This window comes from Homarus americanus, unplaced genomic scaffold, assembly GCF_018991925.1.
Source record: "Homarus americanus isolate GMGI-L3 unplaced genomic scaffold, GMGI_Hamer_2.0 scaffold40856, whole genome shotgun sequence".
Taxonomy (NCBI): domain Eukaryota; kingdom Metazoa; phylum Arthropoda; class Malacostraca; order Decapoda; family Nephropidae; genus Homarus; species Homarus americanus.
The window spans coordinates 3,473,349-3,484,307 of record NW_024734615.1 but is presented as its reverse complement, the minus strand read 5'-3'; positions in this window follow the sequence as shown (position 1 = coordinate 3,484,307).

Below are 10,959 nucleotides of genomic sequence, written 5' to 3'. Positions count from 1 at the left end.
TCAGCTAAAAGATTGTCCTTCCTTTTTATGTGTGGTATTTCTAGATTAAATTGCTGCAACATGAGTGACCATCGCATTAGTCTCCGATTTCGATTTTTCATCTTGTCCAAAAATTTGAGTGGGTTGTGATTGCTATACACACGCACTGGGTAAACAACATGACACAAATATACATAAAAGTTTTCCAAAGCAATCATCAGTGCAAGCAATTCTTTTTCAATTGCTGAATAGTTTTTCTGGTGTTTCTCGAGTCTGGAAGATAAATAACACACAGGGTGGAGTACGTTATCAGCAGATCCAGCTTGAAGTAATACAGCACTGGTTCCATTATCACTGGCATCAATGTGCAGACAATAGTGCTTTTCAAAATGTGGGGTCTGTAACACAGGAGCACTGGACAGCAGTGACTGAACTTACTCAAAGGACATTTGGCACTCTGGGGTCCACTTGAACTGCTTCTTAGGGTTGGTTACGTCTGCGAGGGGCGCTGTTACCGGTCTGAAGTTTGGGCATTTGGGCCAAACCTGCGGCAATATCCTGCCATTCCTAGGAAATGCAGGACAGATTTGTGGTGTGCAGGCCGTGGTAACTGCTGAATGGATTCTATTTTTGCATCAACAGGTGCAAGTTTCCCAATAAAGACCACAGTGTGTGTCCAATTTCAGTCTTGGTGAGATTGACGGTTAACTTCGCATAATCTAACCCAGTGAAGAGGGCCTTCAGTCTGAATATGTGTTCTTCCCAACTGGACAATACCACCACCAAGTCCTCAAAATATGCTTGTACCCCTTCCAAACCTGTGATGACAGTTGACGAGATGCCGGAAGGCGGCAGGGGCATTACACACACCAAATGGAATGACACATTACTGGTGAAGGCCATCTGGAATTACGAATGCGGTTATCTTCTTTGTCCTCTCCGTCAACTCCACCTGGTAGTATACTTCGAGTAAATCCAACTTCGTGACGAATTCTGCTTTGCCGATACCATTGATATCATCATCCAGTCTGGGTAGTGGAAAACAGTCAGGAAGGGTGATAGCGTTGACCTTGTGGTAATCAGTGCAAAGCCTTCGACTACTGTCAGGCTTCGGCACCAGCAAGCACAGCGACGACCATTCACTGTTGCTCGGCTCCGCCAAACCATAAGAGAAGGAAGTCCACCTCTTGCAGCTTCTTTGCCTTTGTGGTGTTCATCTGGTAATAGGGTTGTTTGATAGGAGATGCACTATCAACCAGGAGGACATAGTGTTGGACGATCAGGGCCGTGGGACATCCTGGCAGATCCCTCGGAAGTCGTCGAGTAAACCCTTCAACTCCATGGACTGCAAGGGTGTCAGATGCTGCAATTAAAACTCAATTTTAGCCAAAATGTCACGATTACATAACTTGACAGGCTGGTCCAGGCAGTAATCTTCAGGCACAACTTTATTGTCTGGCACTTGATCCTGGATTAGCCATGCCTCTGATTCTCTAATGTGATATGGCTTCAGCAGATTGACATGAACCAGACACTCAATTCTCCTATGCTCAGGGGTTTCTACCACCAGATTTACATCATTAATTTTTTTCTTAATCTTATAAGGATCAAAATAACTTGACTGCATGGAGTTTTTCGCCAGAGGTAGGAAGAGTAGCACTAGTTCTCCAGGACTGAAGGTCCGTTCTACTGCCTGTCAAAATTTTCATTCATAGTAGCGTGAACATATTTTAAATTTTTCTGTACAAACTTATGAACATGATTTAATCTAGTCTTGAATCTCTGTATGTATTTAAGTAGTGGCATACTTTCCCCTTCTGTCAACCAACTTTCTTTCAACATTTTGAGTGGTCCTCTGACTTCGTGTCCAAATATAAGTTGAAAAGGGGAATAACCCAAGGACTCCTGTTTACTCTCGTAGAAGGCAATGAGCATTAAGTGAACACCTTCATCCCAGTCTTTATCCTCGTTCATACAATATTTCTTTAACATTCCTTTGAGCGTTTGATGGAACCTCTCTAAAACACCTTGTGATTCAGGGTGGTAGGACGTGGAAGATATTGTTTCACTTTTAGCTCACTAATCACCTGTTGAAACAGACCGGATGTGAAATTGGATCCCTGGTCAGATTGAATGCTACCAGGAATTCCGTACTGGGTGAAGAACTTAATGAGAGCTTTAATAATGATCTTTGCAGAAATATTTCTTACAGGAACAGCTTCAGGATATCAGGTTGTTACACACATAATAGTGAAGATATTGATTCCAGCTTTTGTCTTAGGGAGAGGCCTGACACAGTCGATAATTATGTGAATAAAAGGTTCATTAACAACATGAATTGGTTTTAGGGCTGTAGGGGGAATAACATTATGTATTAGGTATACCCACCATCTGACAAGTGTGACATGTTCGACAGAAATTTGACACATCCTTTCTCATCCCAGGCCAGAAGAAATGCCTCAGTAGCTTATTATATGTCTTATTTACACCTAAATGACCTCCAGGAAAATCATGTGCAATACTGAGTACATCATGCCTATATGAAGTAGGAATCACTATCTGGTGGACTAGGGTACTTCTGTCATCTGCAGGAGTATCAATGGGCCTGTACGTCCTCATGAGTAGATCATTATTTAAATAACATGTTCCACCTGGTGCCTCTTTTTCATCAACAGCAAGACTAGATAGTGAACAAGTTATTTATCTTCCCTTTGAGCTTTTATGAGATTATTTCGTGTTAAGGGAATACAGGAGTATTTTGAATTTCTTTTTCATTGGAAAGGTCTCTAACCTCAAGCAATTTACTAATACCCAATCCACTGTTATCTGAATCACTGACAGTTCACGTCAACTCCTCAAGGGTGGAACTTGCCCATCACGTGATCTGACCACGTCACCTCATAGCTAGTGGAAAATTACAGGGGGTGATATGATTATATAACGTCTATATACTTTCCCCATATTTATATAAAGGCTTAGGGGCTAATACACGCCTCTGGGACAAAGTTATAAGATTGAAGGATCGCATCTCTAAGTTTAATGTAATCTTGGCAAGTCTCTTTAGGCAAACTAGTGAAGAATTTTTGTAGCTTTCCCTACAAATACTGTTTGAACCATGAATGACCAACCCTCTATAGGCCATTGCAGACACTCCGCAATCTTCTCAAATTGTATAAAGAACTCATGAGGAACTCTCTCATCGAAAGTAGGAACTTGTCTAGACTGACTGCTAACATCAAAATTATTCTTCTCCCCTTTTCTCAACTGTAGTTCTAATTCTAGTTTCCTCAATTCATGTTCTCTTTTTTCCCTGGGGTTCCTCTCTGTCTCTGGGCTTCCTCTTATCTCCGTTTGTTTCAAAATAACCAAGGTCGACACACCACTATCACCATAACTTACACCCAATAGTGTTAATGCAGACGAAGAGAGAACACCTTTTACTACTACTGTAGGTATTCAATAACTAAACTTCGAACAAGGTTGCTGAAGATTTGACCTCCAGAGCATAATATACAGCAATAGAAAACCAATCATTCTTTTTCAGCTCACTCTTTTGTAACTTATCCAGTGAAGGTTCTTCAACAAACTCAGCTAATCCAAATTCCATATTGAACTTATATACTCAAGTGTATAATCAATAAAATCGGTAATAAATAAAATTCATAACAAAGAGAAGGAGTGGTGGGATAAAAGCTTTGGAATCACTAGTAATGTGAGAGGGAATGTGAATAATATTCAAATGAACAAGAACAAGAACAAAATCGGTCCATTTCATTTGCAATAGATAATCTAAATAAGTAGAGCGAGCTGAACCACTAACTTACGGATAGATAACGCAAGCAACAAGTGATAAAACAAGTGGATAATGAAAACGTAAGGGAACAATCAAAACAAGTGGGCAAGCAGATCAAGGACAGGCTCCCGTATGTTATGGGACATAATTGTCCCATAACATGAAAACACAAGGGAAGATAAACGGGAATATTGATAATACACTAGAAACTGCTATAATATATTAAGTGGTAAACATATTTACACTATGTACACAGAAAGGTGAAAATGAAAGTACACCAACTACAACTGAGAAACAACAGGGACAAAAAGACAAGAACCTCCAACTAGCACATGGAATAAGTGTTACCTACCACAATATACATTATAATTATAATCCTAATCCATATACACAAAGTAAACTTAGCTGTGAGGTGACCACTCGGTAGCACAAACACAAAACCCTCAGAGACACCGGATACACATACACAGCTCAGGTCAGAGCCGGTCACCACTTCAGGAAGTCAGGGGAGTGTGAGCGAGTCACATCTACCAGTTGGCCTACCAATTAACCTCACAGAGTTGCCAGGTTGTTTATTACACTAAAAGGATGTAAACATTGACATGAATACATAATTTACAATACAACAATATACTATATAACCTACAACAATACATATCACAACCAAACATAATACAAACATAACACATGTAAGATGAAAAAGAATAACAAGCATATAATGAAAAACTCGTCCCTTGAACGAGCTGACTACCTAGTTCCCATCACACTTTGAATGTTAGATTTATGGTGGCTGGGGTTAATAGGAATATCAGTCATCTGATTCATAGCAATCCTAGCATTTCAAAAAGTGGTATGAATAAACTGCAGTTGTCTGAAAGTTGGAAGCCATTGAGTCTGTCATTGCATGGTGTGTACACAACCTGTACTTCAATTGTTCAGGCTCAGTTACAAAGTGGAATTCGGGATAATCACTCTCATTACCAGCTACTGAACATTATAATTAGATTTTCACAGGAAAAGCAGCTAGAACAGAAGAGGCTGACTATTCTCTTCACGGTACAGTACTATGTAGAATTATGGTGAGCTAATTTACCTCTGTTTTTCAAGTGTTAATGTTTGGTAGCAACTGATTGAGAGGGCAGCGGGTGTGGAGATTATGAAGTTCTGCTTTACATTTTGTACACATTTCACAATATACAGCCCAGTACTGTTTAGTAGTATAAATACAGTAGTTTAGTGACACATGATAGCTTGGGTTGTGGGGGAAGTGCTCTATGCTGATAGTGTATTTATGATGTGGTCTGGAAGGAGTGCTGGAACACTCATCATTGTGGAATTGATTCCTGCCTGGGGATCTGGTCAGACCTGTAGCTTTGTAATATCTTCTCTAAGGGATTAGTGTACTTGACTATAGTCTTAGTTCTTTGGAACGGATGATCCCTTGGGGAGGAAGTTGGCTGATAACTGCCCCCCCCCCCCTCAAAAAAATATACCTGTATAAAAATAAAACAAATGTCAAGTTATTAGGATAAGTAATTAAACATATGTATTTTTTGACTGTACTGTAGATCCTTAACGAGTATGTCCTATTGTATCGATATTAAAATGTTAAACAAAATCAAAATCTTCAAAACTACAGTTGGTTGAAAAAAAATCTTATCGAAATTGGAATTTAATGTGTTTAACTAGTACTGTACATCATTAATAAAAAAGTCAGAAAAATCATAGGTAGTAAATAATAAAACAGGTGGTGGCAGCTACGCAGTTTGTACGCAAAAACTAAAAATTTTCAAGTGCATTTGGACAAGTAATTACATTTCTTTTTACTACAGATCCTTAAGTATGTAATAAAGTTATTAATTACAATACTCCCTCAACAATACAATAAAAATATATGAGAGAGAACTCACAGTATTTTGTGGGTATGTGTGACGTCACAAAGAAAACATGGCGCCTGTTTCTTTTTTAATATTATTGTACTGTACAAATAGCGCTATACAGGTTTTTAGGTCAAATTATAAACATATTATACAGACGGTAGAAAGTCCTGAAAAACAGTACACGTTCAGTAGTTTATTTTCAAATGAAATATATTAATAAATTGGATGTGAATGAATCAATGGTACACAAAGTGAATCGGGGTTTACATGTTTTTGTCGGGAGTTTGTTATATATGCATTCACTTTAGCCAACCTTGAGCACGTTCAGAATTCCCGACAATCATCCTCGTGGTCATTGTATCTTCCCTACATTATGATGTGGATAATGAAGCTGCTTCAATATAATAATCATCACAAGTGTAGTGCACCCATTTCACCATCATCATCATCACCACCAGGTTAGTGTACACACATACCTCTGGTTTCCTTCATCAGTTCTGGCTGCTTTTCGACATTATGTATTCGGGAACTTTACCATTTCTGATGAGTGGTATGCAAACGATGTTGAAACAGCCGTTGGTTCATTTAATAATGTAAATTCAGGCCTTATTTTTTTCTCGCCCTGGCTGATCCGGTCACTTAACAACCCGCTCCAGTGTGTTTTTGATTTCCTGAAGACGAACGCTGGGTTTTGTCATCACAAGTGTAGTGCACCCATTTCACCATCATCATCATCACCACCGGGTTAGTGTACACACATACCTCTGGTTTCCTTCATCAGTTCTGGCTGCTTTTCGACATTATGTATTCGGGAACTTTACCATTTCTGATGAGTGGTATGCAAACGATGTTGAAACAGCCGTTGGTTCATTTAATAATGTAAATTCAGGCCTTATTTTTTTCTCGCCCTGGCTGATCCGGTCACTTAACAACCCGCTCCAGTGTGTTTTTGATTTCCTGAAGACGAACGCTGGGTTTTGTCTGGCAGCAATTTTCTAAGTAGAATTTCTGTAAAACTGAGAACTTTTCTTCGTCTTCAGGTTTTAAGATTCTATTCTCCTGCACTGTTGAGGAATCATGGAAAGAGCGACTTATTATTGTGTTATTTTTTTCACTTAAACATATGTTTAAAAGAAACTTTTGAAATGTGGCACACCGGGACCCTGGTGTGTGGTACAGCGGGACCCTGGTGTGTGGTACAGCGGGACTCTGGTGTGTGGTACAGCGGGACCCTGGTGTGTGGTACAGCGGGACCCTGGTGTGTGGTACACCGGGACTCTGGTGTGTGGTACAGCGGGACCCTGGTGTGTGGTACAGCGGGACTCTGGTGTGTGGTACAGCGGGACCCTGGTGTGTGGTACAGCGGGACCCTGGTGTGTGGTACAGCAGGACCCTGGTGTGTGGTACAGCAGGACTCTGGTGTGTGGTACAGCAGGGACCCTGGTGTGTGGTACAGCAGGACTCTGGTGTGTGGTACCAGGACCCTGGTGTGTGGTACAGCGGGACTCTGGTGTGTGGTACAGCTAGACCTGGGTGTGTGGTACAGCGGACCCTGGTGTGTGGCACGGGACCCTGGTGTGTGGTACAGCAGACCTGGTGTGTGGTACAAGCAGGACCCTGGTGTGTGCAGCGGGACCCTGGTGTGTGGTACATGGGACCCTGGTGTGTGGTACAGCCCGGGACCCTGTGTGTGTGGTACAACAGGACCCTGGTGTGTGGCACACCAGGACTGGTGTGTGGTACAGCCTCTGGGTGTGTGGTACAGCGGGACCCTGGTGTGTGGTACAGCGGGACCCTGGTGTGTGGTACAGCGGGACCCTGGTGTGTGGTACAGCGGAACCCTGGTGTGTGGTACAGAGGGACCCTGGTGTGTGGTGCAGCGGAACCCTAGTGTGTGGTGCAGTGTAGTGGAACCCTGGTATTTGGCGCAGTAGAATTCTGGTAAGTGGTATTGTACAAAAGTTGATCCATAACCTGTAATGATTATTTTTCCTTCTTTGTGACCGAATCATAATCAATATCTTTCATCTTTCAGTTGTTTTGTTTTGTTTTGCTTCTGCCCCCTGTTGTTTGCTCTGTGATCACTCTCGACACCTACGGATCACCTAACGCAAGAATTATTGAAGTCGACATGGTGAGATTTGGACTGTACAGGTGGCCGGCGAAAAAGTTATTGATGAAAATGGTGATTATTATTGTGGAGAGGAGTCCGAATAATGTATGGAAGTAAATAAAATGGTAAAATAATGAGTGTAAAGGGAGAATAAGTGCCATAAAGTGCAGCAAATGTTTCCAGAGCTTTCAGTGTATTTTTCGACGGTGTCTGTTTAAGTGTTTCTATGTGCTTCCAAGTCTTTCTTTTTGGTCAATATTGGGTATTATTTTGGTGTGTAAAATAACTTTTCAAGATTTTTTGTTGGTCTTTTATTTTGGTGATCACCAGTATATATCCTCTCTACGGCATCCCTAGTTACAGTCCATCAATTTACTTGTCACTAAATGATTCCCCCATAATTTTTCTAAGACCCAAATTTAATTCAATTGTACAGGCATTCTCCTACGGCCTCACCCCTGAAGATGTGAATTACACGAAAGTACTTGGGAACTTCGAGTTTCATTTTTTCCTATGTAGTTATCAGCATATATATGTATTTATATATACAAATAATCACTGTAGGTGCGCATGTTCCATGTATAGGAAGAGAAAAAATACAACTAACTTGTATTTCAAGGCGTAACTTGCTGTGTGTGTGTGTGTGTGTGTGTGTGCAGGAGTGACTGTACACACACCAAGGAGGACACCTAATTGTTATTGATTTATTTGTTTGGCCATCCCTCCTCCACACACTTTTGTTTGCTGCACCAACAGCCTCTCTGAGCCTTCACACAAACACTGTCTTTCTGTAAATGTTAGAAGTCTTTTCTCGTTGTCATTGTTTTAGGGATGAGCAAACTGTCATGCCTGTTTCTTCTTACGCCTATTCTCAGAGCAGATATCGATGCCAAGTGACGTTAAAAATAAGGTTTATCTCAATACATGCAACAAAATAATAATAATATTTTCCCCTTATGTTCTTGTTTTATGAAGTAAACCCATCAGTAAAATTATCGTGACCTTTGCTGCACTTTACATTCTGGAGCACAGGATGAAGTGTTTTGATATGTGCCCTGGGTGTGATAGTGTGCCTGCTTTCTTTATGTTGGACATACAAGTTGTCTTCCGATAGCAGTAGCGGTGGAGAAGGGATTTTCCTCGATAGAAAACCTAGTTCCCCGTTGAGAAGTGAGTGAGGGTGACCTACCCGAGAACTGTCCATGGTGATGCCAGTTGCTTCATAGCGGGAAATCCACCTTATTAATGAGGATTCGTGCACCCCAGTTCGCCGTGCCACCACTGTTGTTTATACGGGTATTGTGGAGGGTGGCGATGAGGGATGTACAGTAGGGGTCAAAAGTTCGCTCCCGCCCAAAATGAAGCAGTATCGACCCCAAATGAGATGAAACAGTCAGGGTAAGTCAGTCCGGAGACTCATTCCCGTGACTCAGTTTCACCACGGGGAGCGAACTTTTGTCTCCGCCTTTACCACTTCGGTTTACATTGCGTAATGAATTAGTCGAGTCCACGATTTTTTTTTGCCTGTAACAACCCAACCGATAATTCTGTGACTGTACGTAGACTCGCCACAAAAAGTTCTCGAACAGCTGGACACGACAGATTTCAGAATGAGCACAATGGCTCGTGTCATCTCAGAGTGGTTGGTATGCCTGGTTGTAAAGTGACTCAATATTTCGTAATAATATCTGTTGCTCGTCTTTGTAGTATTTGTAATTGAAAATAGTTAATTGAATTTGCAATAAAACTTTCACAGAGAGCAATGTTCATATTTCTCGTTCGTTTGTTATTGCATGACCCTTAGAGCGCTCGAGAACTTTTTGTGGTTCTCATTCAAATTTTCATCGGACCTATGGGTCGTATGTATATTTTTGATCGGTGAACTTGTTGATACGGATCATAGATACTACAATAAGCAAAGGCCAAGGAGACGAGCGCCGCTTGACAAGGCAAAGGTCAAAGAGACGGGCACCATGGCAACCGTAAAGGAGACGGGCACTACATCAAAGATAAAGGGGACGGGCACCACCTGGCAAAGGTAAAAGAGACATCCTGTGGTCCGTGGTTGATGGTAATACCAAAGTGCACAACCTTATCACCCATGTTATATGAGTGTAAAGCTTCTCCTCTACATGTTGCTCTGGACCTGGCAGAAACACCCCAGACATAGTCATCACAAACACATTAGCTCTTCAATTTCAACACTACATTTCACCAGGCCCCCGTCAGACTCAGATCACATACCCACCACACTACAACTCTCCAACAACCCCATCCTGATCCCAACACCTGCATCATAATATCAACACCAAGACGCAGACTGGGACACTTTCAAATCCACATTAGCCGAACAACACACACACTTAACCTCGAAGACCAACCAACAAGGAAAAAAGAGGAAACATGGACACAACTCTTTAACGTAATGACAAACGCAGCAGACGCACACACATACCAAAGCGCTCTCACAACTTCGTACCAGTACAAAGAGACATCACCACACTAAGAAGACACGTTATCCTTAACCTCAGTTACGACCACGACGTGCACTGAGCAGGCCTCGTAGAAGCCGTTCAGGAGCACAGGACACATAACCCCCCAAAAATTCTGACAAAGAATTGCCAAACTCAGGGGGACAGCCCAGGCCCCCTTCGATTTTCTGCTAGTTAACGGCAGACGGATCAGAGCCAGCTGAAGTAGCACATACATTAAAACAACACTGGGAACACATCTTGCACCCACACCCCCAACCCAACACAGATCCATCCTAAACCACATAAACAACATCACCGCACAAACACTACACGACAGAATCACACCAGAAAACACTATAGACACCACCACTCTCACACAAGAACACATCCTCACTGTACCATTCACCCTAATAGAAGTCAAACAAGCACTCGACGAACAAAGAAGAAAACATCAGGCGAAAGCAACACAGGACACCAAATCCTTAAACACTTACCCCCAGAAACAGTCACAGCCATCACATGCCTCTACAACACTAAACTTGTTACAGGATACTTTCCCACCACACAGACCCACAAAACTATAGACCCACCAGCCTCCTAGAGGTCTTGGGCAAGACGTTTGAAAAATTATACAACGAACGCCTCAGGCACCACTTTGAAGACGAAGAACTGCTTTCACACAAACAGTTTGGATTCAGGGCACAACACTCCACACAGGAC